Source organism: Jaculus jaculus, chromosome 20 (genome assembly GCF_020740685.1).
Source record: "Jaculus jaculus isolate mJacJac1 chromosome 20, mJacJac1.mat.Y.cur, whole genome shotgun sequence".
In the NCBI taxonomy this organism is placed as follows: domain Eukaryota; kingdom Metazoa; phylum Chordata; class Mammalia; order Rodentia; family Dipodidae; genus Jaculus; species Jaculus jaculus.
Window position 1 is genome coordinate 802118 of NC_059121.1, and position 20832 is coordinate 822949.

Sequence of the window (20832 nt, forward strand, 5' to 3'; positions counted from 1 at the left end):
CAATGACACATGGACCTACAAAACGCACAGTAAGTTTTAGTCACAACATAAACCAGTACACAAAGGATGCATGCAAGCCCGTCTAAACAGCATGAGGCTTCCTCTGGCAGTCCACGGGGGTCTTTCCTGGAGGCTTAAGGCCAGTGGGAAGGTGGAATGATGGTGGTACCCCACTTCACCCGTGCTTCTTCCCTCCTTGGATACGAGTTCTTCTTGCTACCCTCCCTCCTTGTCCCGCTCACTGTGAACCCCAGGACCAGCGTGGCACTCCATGCAGACAGTTGGATCCATGGTATCCCTGTAGGTCGCTACTCACAACTGCCTGGATTGAGGCATTGGCCAATCATCACCACAGATCGCCACGGCGTCTGTGCTACCCCTTTCCGCAGGCTTTGCCAGCAGGGTTTTACCTCCTGGGTGTGCTGCTGCTCAGAGGCACTCAGCATCATTACTGTGGGTCAGAAAATGGGAAATTCCATGGAATTTTGCAAGCACAGTCTACATCCTTTAAATGGGCCTTGCTACTTGTGGTAAGTGCCAGAATCTTCCCTAAACAGGGGAGTGGGGTGGCAGGTGGGGGGCTTTGGCCCAGCAGGGAATGCCTGCCTGCCCATGTGACATCCCACACCATCCAGACACTTGTCAGGGCTACCTGAGAATGTGCACCGTGACACACATTTCAGCTCACATATCATGGCCTGCAGTTGCAGGATGGCATCCCATCCATCTCCCAGAGTGAGCAAGCGAGAACGCTCATTATAAAGGAGAATGGCTGAATTTCTAATGAACCGCAGGAGGAGAGGGAGGGGGCTCCCCAAAAACAGATGTCACAAAAATAGCCTATGTCATTAAGCCAGCAAAACAATATGAAAATGGGAGCCCTTGAGACCAGTGCCCATTTCCATAATTTATGGGAAGGGCTTTTCCTTCATTTAATGGCCATTGGGAGGAGCTCCATTAAGAACCCGGCCCCTCTCTGGCTTCCTTTATGCCCTCAAATTAGAAATCACTACAGCTCTCTGTGCCTTTTGTTTTAAACCCATTTAATTTATTGGGACTCACTCTGTCTTATTTTCTTTAATGTGGGTAGGATAGCTGCCTTGCATGTGCAGACTCTATGTAGGTCAGGAATGGTTGGTGGCTGGGTTTTGTTTCTATCAATCAGGGACCATTTGCTTTCATCCAAGAGCTTTTCCAGCCCCCCTTCCCCCGTGGTGCCACCGATTGGCCCATTAGCATGTTTGTGGTGTCTCTTCCTCTGCACCCCACCCCTGCTCAGCAGCCTGCTGCTCACCCTGAGGTCGGTTTCCACTCTTCCCTCACACGATCATTTTGAGAGGGAGACACAGGAAAAGCCTTGCTCCAGGCCCTACCGCCAATATGAATAGAGAGTAGAGGGCAGGTGGAGGTGGAGCAAGCCCAACCTGCAGGGCTGATTTTGAGCTCAAAAAGGCCCCGGTAAACTGTCTCCTACATGCAGCAGGTGTGTGGGTATGGGAGCAGTTAGAGGGGCCTGGTATTTGGCTCTCCAAGGACGCAGGCACTCCTGTGTCCCTCCACAAACATCTAAGACTTCACACTGAACCCCAGGGTACCAAGGTTTGTACAAGACCCTGCTGTGAAAGCTCTGGTCACGCTGATCACAGCGGATAACTGAGGCAGGGGAGGTTCCCCGGGGACACAGACAATGGCTGTGCTAGAAGAAGGCCTCAAAGGAGGGGTGGGCACCTCAGGCATTGATACAGGAACTGGGGTTTTTCTGCCAATGCACCAATATATGCCAACACACCTATATTATACATTAACTTTGGGGCATCTCCTGATTCTTTTCTTATGACTTGGACAAATAAAATCCACAGACCAGAAGATGACGTTCAGAAAGATTTTATTATGGCATAAAGCTTTATGAGGGAGACAAGGGGGCTTAAGGGAAGGAAGGAAGACAGAGCCCTTGCCCAAGGATTCACGAGGGAGTTTGAGGAGCTCACATCCAGATTCAAGTTGGGGTTTTTAAGAGGGCAGCTGGTCTACCAGTCTAGCCCTGATGTCAGTTGTATGGGGTCAAGATTTCTGGGAAAAGGCAATCTGCCCAGAAATCTCGATGCTCCAGGAATGGCCTTCTAAGAATGAGGTGAAAGGACTCCTCAGGAACAAAGATAAGAAAAGACCAGACCCTTCTGACATCTCTGACTTGTGGTAAAGTGTAATGACCTAGAATTTCCTTATAGGGCAATTTCCAAGTTTAGCCAAGAGAAAGCCATTCACTTTGGGGCCCTGTCACCCCTAAACTGCCTCAGGATGAAAGGTTGTGAGGGACTTAACAGATGAGGGGAAGGGCTTCTCCAAAGGTAAGTCCAAAACCCTTGAGAGCAGAACCCCAGAGTTCCTGGGTCTGGTTGGAGGCAGAGCAGCTGCTGAGCTGAGGAGAAGGAGGGGCATGCAATACATAGGACCCTCACAGTGGGGGCCTGGTGAGTTTTAAAGTTGAAAAGTTATGTGATTGCATACTTTTACACAAAACCAAATGTAGGGGTTGGAGAAATTGCTCAGTGGTCAAAGGTTTTGCTTGTAAAGCCCGATAGCCTGGGTTCAATTCCCCAGTACTCATGTAAAGCCAAACACACAAAGTGGAACATGCATCTGGAGTTCATTAGCAGTGGCAGGAGGCCCAATCTATCTTTCTCCCTCTCATAAATAATCTACATTTGCAAAACCAAATGCCAAAATTGTGAATGGAGTGGAAAAGGATAACTGAGGCATGTACTGGAGTGCTGTGACTATAGCAAGAGCTTTGGAATGGGTATAGTTTAGGAAATGGAGGAGAAGGGCTGCCTTTGCTTGAAGTTACTAATTTTAAAGTTTATAGAACTAGGTGCTGAAAGACTAACAGGAGCAGAGACAACGTGGAGGTAGCTCGATTGGGAACTGGAGGCAGAGGAGTGACGTGAGTTAAGAAATGAAAGGCGAGAGTCAAGAAGTTGTGATGCTCCTTATGCTTCCTGCAGGGTGGGAGAGATGGCATCCTAAATGCCATGACTGTGCCCCGCGGAGCATCACAAGGTTCTTGCTCCCATCAGTCATCCAAACGTTCACAGAATTATTCATGTTGGAAAATGGAAGACCTCTTCCTGTGAATGGAAATACTTAAACTCCAAGCTGAGAAAGAAGCTGCAGCTAGCTGGCCTTAAAGGGAAAAAGTATGTAAATGGAAACAGAGGACCACAGCCCAAATGAACAAACTGACATTATAATAAAAGGAATAAACCCACGAAAGTCAACTGAAATGTGAATGTGTGCAGGTCCTCTGTTTTTGAATTTTGATGAAAATTCAACTCTACAGACAGTATAGAAGAATATTACAAATAACTTTCTAAACTTTTCACAGGGATCTTTATTTGCTGAACTTATTTTCTCATCCTCTTTCCTTGTATCTATAAAACTTTTGAAGCCGGGCATGGTGGCGCACACCTTTAATTCCAGCACTTGGGAGGCAGAGGTAGGTGGATTGCTGTGAGTTCGAGGCCACCCTTGAGACTACATAGTGAATTCCAGGTCAGCCTGGACTAGAGTGAAACCCTACCTCAAAAAAAAAAAAAAAAAAAAAAAAAACTTTTGAGCTGTTTATGGGGAAATTATAGCAACTCTTTGCTCTTAAATAGTTCACCACAAATCCATAGGAACTGGGATATTCTGTAAAATAAGTTACAGTTAAGTGATCAAAACTAGGAAGTTAATTAAGCTATTGTTTAATTGACATTTCATCATCTGGCCCACTAATGCCATGCAAAGTGAAGTTCCTGCCTTTAGAACCTAATTCAGCTCAGATTTGCTTCTAGTTTTCTCATCATGAGATGTAGGTCACGTTTTTAGGAGTGTTTCAGAAGTGATGCTCTATCTCACATGGGTGCCATGCCTTCTCTCTCTCCTGGTGAAGTTACTGTGATTATTTCACTAAGATGGCATCTGCTTTAGTTTCCTTTCTCATTATTGAGGCCATATATCTGACTAGAAACAATGTAAGGGTGAACAGGTTTTTTCAGCTCACTGTCAGATGCATCTGGTGGCAGGAACTTGGGGTGGCTGCTCACAGCCAGGCAGAGAGGAAGGAGAGAGTGATGAACGCTAATGCTCACAAGCTGTCTCTTCTCAGGGACCCCAGGCCATGGGTGGAACCACTTACAGTTAGGTCTTCCCATTTCAACCAACCCAATCTAGAAAATCCATGCCACTGAGGCACACCAAGAGATTGTTTTTTCCAATGTGATTCTCGATCTTGTCAAGTTGACAACAGAGATTAATCATCACCACGTCTACAAGTTTTTCACCATGATGTCACTATTATCTATAAATATAATTGACATGTTTTGGAGATCTGCTTTGGGATATGAAATGATGATTTGGGAGCAATGTGTGCTGCTGAGTGAGGCATTTAGGATTTATTTATCTACAGAGGCAAGTGTCTCTACTGAGTTCTGGATGGTTCTTTGAGCTTCCTTTTTTTCTTTTTTTCTTTTTTATAATATTTCTTGGTGGAAATGGTAGTCATTTGTCTTTAGGTTGCCCAGAAAGGAGGTGTCAGATTGGGTTGAAAAAATAAACATAAATAGCAGAACTCATATCAGTCTGCTTCATTATTTTTTATAGGAAATACATTAAAGCAAAGCTTTTAAAAGCCAAAAGTTGAAAAGAAAGAGATTGGCAAAAGGATTTCAGATAAAAGTAAATAACATCAGAAAAAAAGTGGAACTTAATATTGAAAATCCTAAGCAATATGGATGTTAATCTAACAGCAAAGTCATGATTTATGACTAATAAGCTTTGAAATGTCAAACAATTTAGCATTCAAAGTGTGAGAGGGAAAACTAGATGTGCAAACTAGACAGCTATGGTACAAGACATGTATTAGTACCATGCAGGTATTTCTACCAGCAAAAAGATTAACTTTCAAGTTAATAAACATTTATGCACACATAAATGGTAAAAGGCATATTCTTTAGAATTTTTTCTGAATAAGACAAAATTGGAACGTATTTAACCACAGAAGGTAATCTTACAGTTAATAGTCTACATTTATGCGATGATAAAATATAAATATAACAAGAACCTTAACTCTTGCAATAGCAAGAACCTCTCTTTTAGATAACTGATGTATTCCATGTATTAAAGAGAAACTCATAGCTGAGTGTGGTGGTGCATGTCTTTTTATTACCTCAGCACTCAGGAAGCTGAGGTAATATTGCTGTGAGTTCAAGGTCACCCTGAGACTACATAGTGAATTCCAGGTCAGCCTGGGCTAGAGTGAAACTCTACCTTGAAAAATCAAAAGTATAAAAATATATAAATAAAAAATAAAGGGAAACTCAAAATTAAAGTCAGTTACTTAGAAAGTAATGAAAAGAGCACATCAAATCTATGTAACAAAATATGTGTGGTACCTAATGATTGCTGTCACTTTAATGAGGGCAAACTATCAAAAACAACTGTATATGATTCAGCAAGTTGAGTAAAATCAGGTAAAGGTTAATAGGTATATGTGGTGCTTTGATTCAGGTGTCCTCCATAAACTCAGGTGTTCTGGATGCTACGTTCCGAGCTGATGGAGATTTGGAAATTAATACCTCCTAGAGGTGGTGCATTGTTGGGGGTGGGCTTATAGGTATTATATCCAGTGCCCCCTTGCCAGTGTTTGGCACACTGTCCTGTTGTTGTCCACCTGATGTTGACCAGGAGGTGATGTCTACCCTCTGCTCATGTCATCATTTTCCCCTGCCATCCCCTGCCAGCATGGAGCTTCTCCTCAAGTCTGTAAACAAAAATAAACCTTTTTTCCCCACAAGCTGCTCTGGATCAGGTGATTTCTGCTAGCAATGGGAACCTGACTGCAACAGTCTATTAAAAACAAGAAACTGCAAGCCATACATGTGAATATGGATTTTACAACATCATGCCAGTGAAGAGGCCTTTTACAAGTTGGCTGAGACGCATGATTGGGGTCATACAGATGCACCACTGCACAGATGCAAGATTGTAGGCTAGCTGACGTCTGGCTCTGGCTGTGTCTCCTCCTTGTAGAGGGGATCTATGACGCTTTACAGACACTTTACAACCCGACCATAAGCATGGTACACTACTATTGCCAGCTACACAGACAGGTGAGCAGCGTGGGGTGTTTTGTGTGCTGAGGAGCAAGTACTTGCCTTCCATCTGCTTTGGGCTTAGAAAACCTCAGTCCTGACCATCCCAGCCTCTGTCTCCCTGGCCCCTCCTCTTGCATTTCACATGTGTTTCATTGCCTTTTGAGTGTGACATTGCATTGCAGGTTGCCGAGACCCCCAGCCCCAACAGGAGACATTCCTGTCACAGTAAATCTACCCCAAAGTCCCAAGGCTTAAACTGAATATTGCGAGAAAGAACTTAGATGTTGTGTCTGCGACACTGGCCCTCAGGGTTGTCTTAGTGCTGTATCTCAGGAACCGATGGTGTGCTCTCACTCCACGTAGATGCTCATTTTCATCGCGATCTCACAGTTGAAATACATAGTGTAAAATTGCAAAAACGCACAAAACAGAGCTTTCAACCCATGTCTGCTCAACATCTGAAAGGATTTCATCGATGGGATCACACAGGCTGGTTAGAAAAGAGCCAGGCTGATGACTGGAGCTGGCAGAGTCTAGTTTCAAGAGGTCCGTGGGGGCCTTTGTCTCAAGAGCCCTGGAGGCAGAAAGTCCTCAGGTCAAGCCTGAGTCCAGGCCCCAGTGACGGCATCTGGACGACCGGCTTCATCACCCTTGACCTGCAGAGCCTTCCCTTTCAGTGCCACCGCATGCTACGGTTTTCTGACAGGGTTTCCTTACCAGGGATTACACGTTTTACAATGTAAAGTGCTAGGACCATTGATGTTTTGTGATCATTGTCTCTATCTCAGTGAAAACTTGTGGGAGAACTCTCTGAATCTGTCACATATCTGCTATTTTATTTTTATAGTTGGGAAACACAATGAGATGTAGAAAATCGAGTCAAAGGCCTATGGCTGAGGAAACAAGAGGGCTGGAGAAGAATCTGCTATTGTCTATTGATAAACAGGTGATGTAACACTGCTTCCAAATATCTGTTATTATTCCAACAGATCAACCCTGCTTTCAGCTCTGGTCAGAACACTTTTATTTTTAGGCAGTGGGAGGAGTTAAAGCAGAGACCCACAACTGCATACCTTCTATTGCAAATAAGCCACTGGTGAGTGCCGGGCCCTATATGGGACATAATCAACATCTCCTCCAGGACTCAGTGGACACTGAGGAAGACAGGACAGATGAATTTGAGAGCTGAAGAGTGAAGTGGGGCCCTGTGGAACTCTGGCATGGCCATTGCACTCATGAACTGTCAGTAGCTGCAGGTACCTGCCCAGGACCTGCTCATGATGGGGCCAGACAACATTCCATCACGGGTAAGGGGGGGCAAGGGGGACTTTATGCAGCTACTGCCTCCCTGATGAGCTAATGCCAGAGATGCCCTGGAAGAGGAATGAATGCAAGAAGGAAATGTGGAGTGCATGTAATTGAAATGCAATATGGATCCATGAAAATGTAAAGAAAGAAGAAAACATTGAGTTTTCATAAATCATGTACATGTGATGTCTATGTATAGAACTCAATTGCTAAGTAAAAAGCTGGGACTTAATTCCAAATGTGGGTAAAGCCTTTAAAGACAGAAGAGAAGAGTAGGACGAGGAAGGGCAGAAAGACACATGTGGCATGAAAACAGAGGGGAAGGTTATTGAGGAGAAAGGGGAAGGTTATTGGTGGGAAAGGAGAAAGGAATTCGAGAAAAAGAGGTGAAATGAAAATCAACTAAAACAAATAGTTTTTGGAAATGCCAAAATGAATAATACTTAAATCTCTTATGTCAACTAAAGAAATAATTTAATTTAAAATAAAGATAATTTCAAGATAAAAAAACTTTTTTTCAAAAGGATTATTATTAAGTGTGGATCTGAGAAACTAACCTTCTAGTATAAGTGGCATGAAGAGTTTGTGTAATTTTTCCCACAATAAAGTAGAATGAAACAAGATGTTAGCAACAATAAACTCAGAATGCTATGAAGTGACTCAAAGCAGGCAAGAGCGTACCACTGACTCGTGAAAAATGCTGCTGGCTTAGGTTCGGACGCGAGTGAATCTGTGTGGACTGTGCAGCTGTAAGAGATTTCACAGGGCGAGAAAACTCTGTGCTGCTGACGAAGGCACTTTGAATTAGGACACACAGCAAGGATGGCTGTAAAACAGACATAAAGTATCTGCCCTGCAAACACTGTGCCTAAGGGAGGCAAGATGACTATCTAACTATCCGTAGTGTATCTTAGGGCAAAACTAGAGATGAAAATGAGCACTTCATACAGGTAAGAGGAAAACTCCAGAAGGAGTGTATGACCCTGATAAATCTTTATGCAATTCAGGACAGATCCTGATAGCAAATGAATACCTGAACAAGCCTCTTTTCATCACAAGGAGAACAAGCCCACAGGCATATGGAAGACTTGGTGGCCACTGACAGCTCACATGATTGTTGAAGATCAATGAAACACTCTGCTCAACCAGTTGAGACATTTTCATGGTGAACTAGAACTTTCACCAGGACAGATGTGCTGGGCCACAGGTCAGTCTCAATGCATTGATCTGTATGTCTATTTTTCAGGAAATGGTCTACTTTCCTGCTTATTATGATTTTATAGAAAATTTCAAAATAAGGTGATGTAAGTCTATCTACTTTGTTCTGTTACTTAACATTATTTGGTTATTCTAGTGTGTGTGTGTGTGTGTGTGTGTGTGTGCGTGTGTGTGTGTGTGTGTTTGCAGTCACACATGAATTTATAGAAAGCAAAAATTCCTCAACAATGTAATCTCAGAGAAAAATCTGTTGTTACAGGATCCAGTGTTTTCAAAGGTCAAATGCTGTGTACTTGAAACCCATGGAAAGGGTGTCTTATAGACCACAGCTCAACAGGTGGAAGGAAAATCCAATGTGCTTTTATTGGTACTTGAGTAAGCGTGTATAAGCAGCATGGAAATCCTTCAGTGTAACTCTTCCTTAACTTCCATGTCTGCAGCTATAGAAAATCACCTTTCAACGAGAAATGCTTCTCCACCTGTGTCACAAGCTGTCTACACAGGGCTGGCAACAGGAAGGCTGCCCTGAGATCCCTTGGAGAGGAAATGCCACCTTTTCTCCAGGTGTGCTCCAGCAAAGACAGCTCTTTTGATGCCTGGTATTTTATTTTATTTTATTTTACCATTTCTCTTTGCAGTTTGAACCTCCCAAGACAACTTTCGCTTTTACTGAATAATACGTAGCAATTCTTTAGGGGATAACAATAATTTATAAGAAATATCTTTCCAGGCTGTTCCTGTTTTGAGGTGGGTGAACACCTCTTTCTAACCATCAATGTAGATGGTTCGTGATGTCTCGAGGAAGTGCCGGTACTGTTTAGCTTGATTTCTGGGCCAGATGGAATTCGACAGCTGCAGGGAAGTTCTCCCCTTCCTCGGGGTTACATGCTGCCTCCTCACGTAATGAAGTCATTGGGTGCACATCTCTACCTTCTGCACTAAGATATTGTACATTTCTCTTCAGCTGAATAATTCTTTTCAAGTGATTGGATTATGACAAGTGATTTTTATTTCTATTACCTTCCTCCAGAGTTTTCACAGTGAACTTGTTTTTTGTTGTGAAAACTGAAAAAGTCCTCTCCTCCCCTTTTCTTCCTCTTGTTTGTAGTTACATTTGTGATGTGATCGACCATGATCATAGATAAATCGGTGAAAAATCAGGGGGTGTTAAATTCTACTTTGAAGTAGTAAGCCAGATAAAGTCACAGGAAGGCAGATTACTTTGGGTTTCTAAGAACTTCATGAATTCAAGTTATAAAACAAAAGTTTTCTAATGCTTTAGTCTTTTCCTAATAAATAGGACAGCTTTACATTTATATTGCTTTTATTTGCAGAGTAATTTGAGTTTTAATATCATATGCAAATTGGAAATGTAGGTAGCCCAGAGAGATTATCTCCTCACATTGTTATCCTATCATAAATCTGCTCTAAACCCTTTCTAATGAATTGACTACTGCAGTATATGTAAACAGATCGGGTTGTAGCCAGTGGGGGTTCTTTCCAAGGCTGGTTAGCACTGGGGGAGGGGGCAGGGAAGCAGCAGTGGGAGGGTAGAAGAGAGTGGGCCGGGTGTTCTTGTTGATCTGGACTAGGGCTTTGGATCCTTTCAGAAGCACTTCAAAAATCAGTATGAGTATTTTCAGAGGTGATTTAAATCCGGCCTCCTGACAGAGGATGGCCTGAGCACTTTATAACTCACGGGTCCCTCCTCAAACCCCACTCCCACCCAGCTTGCCAGCAGCAGCTGCCCGGGGTACTATATAGCTCCTGCGCTTGCAAGGTCTGATCTGAGGTGTGGCGGGGAAGGCTGAAGTCCCCAGGTGAGGAGGGCGGGGATGAACTCCGGTCAGCAGGAAGTGGGTCCTCCCTGGCCTCACCCAGCAGATCAGTGGAGACAAGTCCTCCTGCTGTCTCCTCAGATCAGCAGTAGGAGGACGGAGCCTCCCTGGTCTGCCTTAGCAGGTTGAGCTGCCTGCATCCCATCTTTTGCAATCCAAGTGAACTTTGCAGCCTAAGTCCCTCTAGGCCATGGTTTCCTGTTTGTAGACAAGGGTGGGCACGTCACACGCTGCCACTACCAAACCCTTTGCCCACACTGCATGATCACAGCACCTGGGAAGGGCACTAGAGGCCACAGGAAGTGCAGAGTCCCAGCAGGAAAGAGACTGTATGACAAAGGGTGGCCCTACCGAGCCAGCCCAGGCCCAACCAAGGGAAGAACTCACCCACAGCTGGAAGGTCTCAAGTGATCAGAGAGCCAGAGCCTGTCCACCCCTTGTAAAGGTACTTATAACCTTAGGGAGGTATCTTTTGGCTCAGGTTGGTTAGGACTAGGGGCTATCTCAGGAAGAGATTAGCTCTGGCCCAGAATTCCTGGGGCTGAACTTGACCACAATGTTTAAATCCTATGAAAGACATTCCTCCCAGGAGGGGTCCTGACTGTTCACAGAAAAACAGTTCTTTGGAACTAGGCAAGCAATAAGACAAACTTTCCTGCCCTTTTTACACCTTAAGGAGTCCAGTCACCCTAGCTCTACCCTGCTTCATTCATACTTCTGGTTTGTTTTCCATTTCCAGGAATGGATAATTGGCCTCATTAAGAAGCTAGAGGGCTTTTTCTCTCCGTTCAAAATAACCATCTGGGTGCTGTTACTTCTCAATTTAATTTGCACAGGTGAAATTGTAAGGGGGTGATGTGTGTGGTGTTGGGCATGTCTTAAGTGTTGTGCTTTTCTGGCTTTCTGTGGGGGTCTGTCACCTTTCCCACGGGAAGGGTGTCTACAGGGCAGTGGAGTGTGCTTCAAGGCTGTCCAGGTGGTTCCTCTACACAGGGAGATGGGGATGGGGTGGGAGTGGCACCAAGGCTCCTCCTTCCACACATAAAGAAGGGATTGGCACAGAAACCTGGCACAGGCAGGGCATGCCTTTATCTTTGTCTTTGCCTGCCTTTGGGGCCTTGTGAATTCTTGTTAGATGGCTCCTAGGCACAAGAGAGGAGAAAAGGCTGAGCAGAAGTCTAGGGGGCTTGAGGCACAAACGGAATTGGCCAGGGGTCCAGGCCACTGACCTGGACTCAGGACTCTTTGGCCCAATTTCCCTCAAGGACCTATGGCAGTAGCTCCTAGATGTGTGTGGGCATTCCTTGAGTCATTAAACCACTTCGATTCTTGAAAATGCTGGCTAAATGTACATGGAGAGTCAAAAGTTTTGGAGAGCCAGTTTGTTACCGTTGACAGGCAGCTTGCCAGCATGGTGACTGGCTGAATGTGCTGTGCATGGTGTCCCACAGTGACTCCAGTGCACCAGAGCAAGACACAGAGAGAATAAGAGAAAGCCCGATGCCACTGTGGAGAAGTCAGTCTGGAGGAGGGTGTATGAGCAATTGTCATCCTTGTGCCCCTGCGGCTGCCCTTCCCTGGAGGTACCCGGGCAGGCTGTTGGGAGGTCTCTGCTTGTGGGGAACCTACTGTCTTGTAGGTGAATGCTGCTTCTGACTAGGAGAGTGGGGGTGGGGTGTGGAGGCAGAAGAGAGAAGAGGAACTTCCCAGTGCTGGTGCACGTGGGTGTGGGAGAGCTGATGACTCTCATGGGCTGGGGATATTCATGTGGACCTGGGTTACCTTCTTTTGGAAAGACTCAAAACCAACCAGAGCAGCACGACCAACCTTGCTGCCTCCTCCTGGAAGCAAACTCAAGGCAAAGGGGCCTCACTGCATGCTGTTCCACGGTCCAGTTGCCCTCTGCTCTTTCCACTCTGGGTGGCCATGCTGGCACACAGGAGACCCAATGTCCTTCATGTCGGCGGCCACACTTCACAGTGGACTTTCTCCTCCACTGCTTGATTCTGGCTTTCTGTGTCCTTAGCCCTGGGCCAGTCCAGATCTTCAGTGGCGATGCCACTTATCAGTAAGATGAAGACAAGGGAGGCCACCTGGAGGTTTGGTGACAGATGAAGGAGGCAATGCATACACGCTACCAGGTGCAGTAAGTGGCACTCTGAAGGCAGCTAATTACAAAACAAACGTACAACTCCAGCCTCCCTTCCCAGGTCAAGACGGTTGTCTGCCAGCTAGGTAAGTCATCCTCTCAAAAGAGATCAAGAAGATTCCAAAATTCCTCTGCCAGTGGCCTGATGATCAAGACCATGTTGAGCTGCTCCTGGCCCTGCCAGAATTGTGGGACCTGCTGCAGATGCTCTTCTCTCAGGTCTTCTCTGTCAAGGCCAGAGAAGAATCACCTGCTAGTGAAGCTGTTTCCTGGTTTGCAGAGGACTTCATACTGTCTCCACATGTGAAGGGGAGGGAGGAGAAAACCAGGGACAACGGACCCCTCTGTCCCACTGCACCCACCTGTTGTATGCTGTGGAGTAGCAAGGCAGTGGAGAAACCCCGCAGTGTCCTCCTGCTGTGGAGTAACAAGGCAGTGGAGAGATGGAGACCCTGTTGTGTCCTCCCGCTGTGGAGTAACAAGGCAGTGGAGAGATGGAGACCCCATACTGTCCTCTTGCTGTAGAGTAACAAGGCAGTGGAGAGATGGAGACCCCGCTGTGTCCTCCCGCTGTGGAGTAACAAGGCAGTGGAGAGATGGAGAAACCCCGCAGTGTCCTCCTGCTGTGGAGTAACAAAGCAGTGGAGAGATGGAGACACCAAAGTGTCCTCCCACCGTGGAGTAACAAGGCAGTGGAGAGATGGTGACACCACAGTGTCCTCCCGCCGTGGAGTAACAAGGCAGTGGAGAGATGGAGACCCCGCAGTGTCCTCCTGCTATGGAGTAACAAGGCAGTGGAGAGATGGTGACACCACAGTGTCCTCCCGCCGTGGAGTAACAAGGCAGTGGAGAGATGGAGACCCCGCAGTGTCCTCCTGCTGTGGAGTAACAAGGCAGTGGAGAGATGGAGACACCACAGTGTCCTCCCGCTGTGGAGTAACAAGGCAGTGGAGAGATGGAGACCCCGCTGTGTCCTCCTGCTGTGGAGTAACAAGGCAGTGGAGAGATGGAGACACCACAGTGTCCTCCTGCTGTGGAGTAACAAGGCAGTGGAGAGATGGAGACACCACAGTGTCCTCCTGCTGTGGAGTAACAAGGCAGTGGAGAGATGGAGACACCACAGTGTCCTCCTGCTGTGGAGTAACAAGGCAGTGGAGAGATGGTGACACCACAGTGTCCTCCCGCCGTGGAGTAACAAGGCAGTGGACAGATGGAGACCCCGCAGTGTCCTCCTGCTGTGGAGTAACAAGGCAGTGGACAGATGGAGACACCACAGTGTCCTCCCGCCGTGGAGTAACAAGGCAGTGGAGAGATGGAGACCCCGCAGTGTCCTCCTGCTGTGGAGTAACAAGGCAGTGGAGAGATGGAGACCCCGCTGTGTCCTCCTGCTGTGGAGTAACAAGGCAGTGGAGAGATGGAGACACCACAGTGTCCTCCTGCTGTGGAGTAACAAGGCAGTGGAGAGATGGTGACACCACAGTGTCCTCCTGCTGTGGAGTAACAAGGCAGTGGAGAGATGGAAACACCACAGTGTCCTCCTGCTGTGGAGTAACAAGGCAGTGGAGAGATGGAGACACCACAGTGTCCTCCCGCCGTGGAGTAACAAGGCAGTGGAGAGATGGAGACACCACAGTGTCCTCCTGCTGTGGAGTAACAAGGCAGTGGAGAGATGGAGACACCACAGTGTCCTCCTGCTGTGGAGTAACAAGGCAGTGGAGAGATGGAGACCCCGCTGTGTCCTCCTGCTGTGGAGTAACAAGGCAGTGGAGAGATGGAGACACCACAGTGTCCTCCTGCTGTGGAGTAACAAGGCAGTGGAGAGATGGTGACACCACAGTGTCCTCCTGCTGTGGAGTAACAAGGCAGTGGAGAGATGGAGACACCACAGTGTCCTCCTGCTGTGGAGTAACAAGGCAGTGGAGAGATGGAGACACCACAGTGTCCTCCCGCCGTGGAGTAACAAGGCAGTGGAGAGATGGAGACACCACAGTGTCCTCCTGCTGTGGAGTAACAAGGCAGTGGAGAGATGGAGACACCACAGTGTCCTCCTGCTGTGGAGTAACAAGGCAGTGGAGAGATGGAGACCCTGCTGTGTCCTCCTGCTGTGGAGTAACAAGGCAGTGGAGAGATGGAGACACCACAGTGTCCTCCTGCTGTGGAGTAACAAGGCAGTGGAGAGATGGAGACACCATAGTGTCCTCCCGCCGTGGAGTAACAAGGCAATGGAGAGATGGAGACCCCGCAGTGTCCTCCTGCTGTGGAGTAACAAGGCAGTGGAGAGATGGAGACACCACAGTGTCCTCCTGCTGTGGAGTAACAAGGCAGTGGAGAGATGGAGACCCCGCTGTGTCCTCCTGCTGTGGAGTAACAAGGCAGTGGAGAGATGGAGACACCACAGTGTCCTCCTGCTGTGGAGTAACAAGGCAGTGGAGAGATGGAGACCCCGCACTGTCCTCCTGCTGTGGAGTAACAAGGCAGTGGAGAGATGGAGACCCCGCAGTGTCCTCCTGCTGTGGAGTAACAAGGCAGTGGAGAGATGGAGACACCACAGTGTCTTCCCGCCGTGGAGTAACAAGGCAGTGGAGAGATAGAGACACCACAGTGTCCTCCTGCTGTGGAGTAACAAGGCAGTGGAGAGATGGAGACCCCGCACTGTCCTCCTGCTGTGGAGTAACAAGGCAGTGGAGAGATGGAGACCCCGCAGTGTCCTCCTGCTGTGGAGTAACAAGGCAGTGGACAGATGGAGACACCACAGTGTCCTCCCGCCGTGGAGTAACAAGGCAGTGGAGAGATGGAGATGCCACAGTGACCTCCTGCTGTGGAGTAACAAGGCAGTGGAGAGATGGAGACACCACAGTGTCCTCCTGCTGTGGAGTAACAAGGCAGTGGAGAGATGGAGACCCCGCTGTGTCCTCCTGCTGTGGAGTAACAAGGCAGTGGAGAGATGGAGACACCACAGTGTCCTCCCGCCGTGGAGTAACAAGGCAGTGGAGAGATGGAGATGCCACAGTGACCTCCTGCTGTAGAGTAACAAAGCAGTGGAGAGATGGAGAAACCCCGCAGTGTCCTCCTGCTGTGGAGTAACAAGGCAGTGGAGAGATGGAGATGCCACAGTGACCTCCCGCCGTGGAGTAACAAGGCAGTGGAGAGATGGAGACCCCGCAGTGTCCTCCCGCCGTGGAGTAACAAGGCAGTGGAGAGATGGAAACCCCGCACTGTCCTCCTGCTGTGGAGTAACAAGGCAGTGGAGAGATGGAGATGCCACAGTGACCTCCTGCTGTGGAGTAACAAGGCAGTGGAGAGGTAGACCCAGCAGTGTCCTCTTGCTGTGGAGTAACAAGGCAGTGGAGAGATGGAGACCCCGCTGTGTCCTCCTGCTGTGGAGTAGCAAGGCATTGGTGAGATGGAGAACCTGTGGCTGTCTTCCTGTCAATCAGAATTGCCTACTGTCTGTAAAAGGTCTCTTCTTCATGGACCTGCCCTCCCTTTCATTCACCTACTTGATTATGGCAAGCCATCCTTATTGTGGTAAATGGTAGAGGTGGATAGAGAGTTATAAGGAGGAATATATAGTAAGAAAAGCCATCTTTTATGTGGTCAGCAGTACAAAGACAGCTATAAAAAGGAATATATAGTAAGGAGTGAATCAATTGTCCCCTAGAACGTAGTGTATAGGATGGAAAAATAGCTATTTCAGGTGAAACAGAAAGAGATAGCAGAGCCTATGTGAGGGCAAATGTTTCAGAGAACCAGGAGGGGCATAAAATCTGTACCTGTGAAGTGAGGAATTGTCAAAGGCCACAGTTTTGAGGACATCAGGGTCTGGGCACAGGGCCTATGACAACCTTTCTGTATATGTTTTATTCACTGAACAGTGTTTCTCTAAGAAAAGCACTGAGGACAAAATTAAAATGCTTTGTGATCTGCCCAAACTCTCTCTAACTGTACCACCAGACCCATCTTGGACCTCACATGGCCTTCCACCTGACCTGTGCCCGACCCTGCCCACAACAAGCCACTTTCATCCCTCGGCATCAGTTCCAATCTTGGATCGTCAGCTTTCACAAGAACCCATGCAATTTGGCAGACATTGTCAGTAGCTGAGGCCAAAAAACAACACCAGAAATAGAAAACTCAGGAACATTTGGGGCCTAATGAAAGGGAAGTTTCAGATGCATGCACTTTCTGACTCATTGTCAAGGCATCTGCATGTTCCTGCAAACAAAACGGAATGGTGGGCATTCTCCCATGGACAATGAGAAGAGCTCCAGGGGAAAGCTGGAGTTGCTTTTGCTCACAGGACAAAACTGAACAAAATAAATGCTCCTATAATTGTTCTAGTTCTCAAACACATTGAATTCCAAAAGCACATGGTAAAGCATGGTGGAGATCCTTGTCAGAATGCTAAAGCGAGCTCTCTCTTTCTCACATGACAGCTGGTAAGAGAGCCTGGTCAGGTGTGTGTCTCAGGAAGCATGACATGCTACATGCATTAGCCCAGAGGCTCAGGCCCTGCTTCTAAGTGTGCTGTGACAAAACCTGTGTGATCTGGTTGTAGTGCAGGTGAATTCACTTTCCAAGTGGGAAGTAGCCTCTTAGGAAGGTGCTTGGATATACACCCTGCAGCTCTGGGTTCAGTTTTGAAGGCCTCCTCTCAAGGTGTCTCAGCAGAGATCTGGCTGGTGTGAGTCCTAGAAGAGCTTTTTCTGATGCTTACTGAAGACATGTCTTGCCTTGAATTAAGTGCTATCAAGGTCAAGTCTCCCTCCTGAGCAGCATGTGGTCACAATGTGGCACAACCTTTGGTCTTTTCCACCTGCCTGCCCCATGTAACAGATGCTTAGCAGCCTGCTAAGTTCAAGTTCAGATGTCAATGTCATCACCTTTTCCCTTCTTGTACTTAGCAATTCAAGTCCATGGACAAGTCAGTATTTGGAAGATAGACCTATGACCTCATGTTACAGAAATGAATCATTCAGTCTGGAGACATGGCTTAGCAGATAAGACACTTGCTTGCAAAGCCAAAGGACCCAGGTTTGATTCCCAAGGACTGCATGTACGCCAGATGTGCAAGGTGGCATATGTGTGTGGAGTTTGTTTGCAGTGGCTGGAGGCACTGGTGTGCCCATTCTCTCTCTCGCTCTCTCTCTGTTACAAATAAATAAATCAATAAAAATAAAAAAATAGTTTTAAAAATGAGTCATTGGAGGAGACATAGCCCCTAAAGCTCAAAATGAGTATATCTGTTTTCAGAACAGTGGAAAGGACCAGGACTTTAGAAATAAACAGCTTGGAATTCAAACCCTTTAAGTCTCTGAGTATTACCTGCCTTCCTGCTTGTAGTAGTCTCTAGCTACAGATAGCATCTACCTCTCAAAGCATGTGAGGAAATAATGCATCACAACATAGGTACTTAATATGCCAATGCAATGTGATACTTGAGTAAGCAGAGTTGATTTGATGACTTAAAATACAGTCAAAAGAGTTCTTGTTGAAAAGTACATGATAGGGCATACATTTCTGGTAATCTCGTAAAACTTGGACATCTAACAATTATAATGATAGTTTCCACTTATACAGACTGGTGCTAAAGCTTGCAAATGTTAAGATGTGTATTTCCCACACATACTGTGAGAAAGACAGCATCATTACTTCTGGTTTGTAAATGGTGTGGCTGACACACAGAGACGTTATATGCTTTGCACACATTTGGGGTTCACACTATGGTGAGACTCTCAGGGCTCACATTATTAGTTACATACATGGTCAGTTTACATTATTAGTTACTGGTCAGCTTGCAGGATTAATTACATGGTCAGTTTTCATTATTAGTTATGTGGTCAGTTTCCATTATTAATTATATGGTCATTTTGTATTATTTTTAGTTACTGGTCAGTTTGTGTTATTAATAATATGGTCAGTTTACATCATTAGTTATATGGTCAGTTTGCATTATAGTTAGTTACGGGTTTGCTTTATTAGTTACATTGTCAGCAGAAGTGTGAGGAATTCCTCAGATCCTCAATAGAGAGATTTGCTAACTCCTTCAATCCGAGTGTAGAGAGAGGCCTTCCTTAAGAGCAGGGTGGTAAGAAGTAGCTATTGATAAAATGCTTACATTGAATAGTTAAACACTCATAGTGATTTACAAAGTCTAACTGGAATAATACTTTGAAGAAAAATATCCATGAAAATGACTACCCAATGAAAATAAAAGTTAACAGCCTAAGGCGTGAGTGCACCATGAGACAGAATAAAACAAACACCAGCATTAAACCACCAAGTCAGAAAGAGATTATGAAACAATGACTGCTTAACATTATCTGTGAGTTATAAAATTGTATGAAGCTCATGTTGTTTAAGCAGGTCACTAGGAAAAAACAAGGATTTCACATCAAAGCAGAGTACTTTCACAAATGAATGTTAGGATGGCATTTTAGGAAAGCAAACTGCATATTAAATGGACATTTGATGCATTTGAAAAGACAGGGATTAATTGGTACATAGATTTGCAGAAATCACCTGGAATTATACACAGAGAGATGGAGATTTAGGTATTTATGAAAACAACTCAATTTAACTTAATGGGAGAAGGAAGTTTAAAAGATTTTGAATAGAATTTTGGATCACAGTTAATTGTCCAAGGAATAGTGGCTGAGTGTTTTAGGCCTATAGAGAGATGAGTGTTGAGGAGGTATATCAAATACTGAGCTGCATAAATAAATCAATTAAATAGGCCCATAAGCATACTGCCATTCAATTTCTTCATATTGAGTGGCAGGAGAAAAGTGTTGAACAGAGAAAAACAAAAGCTGCTCATAAAGGAATGACCAACATCAGTACCTTCCTCAGAAAGTGGAGGCATCTTGTCCTGAGGGCTAAATTTGTGAAGCAGAATAGTTGAGACTTGAGAAATGATCAGTCCTACACCTCACCAAAAGTCTCTCAGTGAGCAAAGGCTGCCAGGGGTGAGCAATGTCGGGTTGGAATGGAAGTATCAGAGAGCAGTGAGCTGGGCCCAAGTGTTAGCACTGACCCAACCTAATACGTGTAGTCCACACACACCTATGCTACGGGTAATGATCCCACTGATCAAAACCCAGACTCCAGTGGCCTGCAGGGTGCTTTTCCTGTAATTGGGTGTTAGGGGCCCAGGAAAGTCCTCAAACCCCAAACCCTAGGTTGGTGTCTAATTGTAATCAAAGAATTGAAGAAAAAGAAGGCTGAGAAGGATAATTATTAAATTATTATATTTACTGGGGGAAGTACAGGGCAAAAGAAAGGCACCCACATGGCTACAGAGCCCATGTGGAGGGCTGGAAAAACCATGTGAGAGTAGTGGCTAGGGTGCCCACCCTGATGGCCTGGGCCTGGCCGTGGGAAGAGGAAGAGGCTGGTGTTGACACCAAGTTCTAGGGCTGAACTTGGTCAACCACAGTGTTTCCTAGGAAGGACCTCCCTCTCAGAAGGGGACCTGGTTGTTTGTGGAAAAACAGGTCTAGGGAACTCGGCAAGAAATAAAAGTCAGATGTCTTTGATTTCTAGTAAGTGGAGACTTTCCTGCCTTTTGTTTTTTAACCTTAGGGGTCCAGTCACTCCAACTGTACCCCCTTCCCCCTCTCATTCTCACTTCTCCTTATACCTCATTCACATTGCTACAGCCACATGTTACCCTTGACTTCCCACCCATCAGCTCGACATTGACTGCTTGTCGCTGTACCCTCTGAGTTTCATTGTCCCTATCAGCTATAAAGGAGTGTTGGGCACAGGAAGGGCCCTGGGTTAAAGCAAGCTTAAACTGTCAGACACGACTAAGGGCCCCAAGGCTATGGAGAGGTTGCAACAGCTTGAACTGCAGGACACATCTTGGGTATCAGACAGGCAGGCGAGCTCCTCCTGCCATTTTCAGGGGTCACAGTGAGCCTGGACCCCCTGGACAAAATCTTGGGTCCCAAGATCAGCAGGAAGTAGGGCCACTTCCTCTCCAAGCCCTGGATACCCAGACCTCCTAATAAGACATAGGCTTCTCTCATAGACCTGTGATGTTTGACCAGCTGCCTAGGAAATTCCTTATATGGTATCAGCCAGCAGCCTTCACACAGCCCATCCCCCTGCAACCCTCTTCTGGCCACTATGTAGATCACCTGACTCTCTCCCTATGTGCTGTCATGAAGGTCCCTAG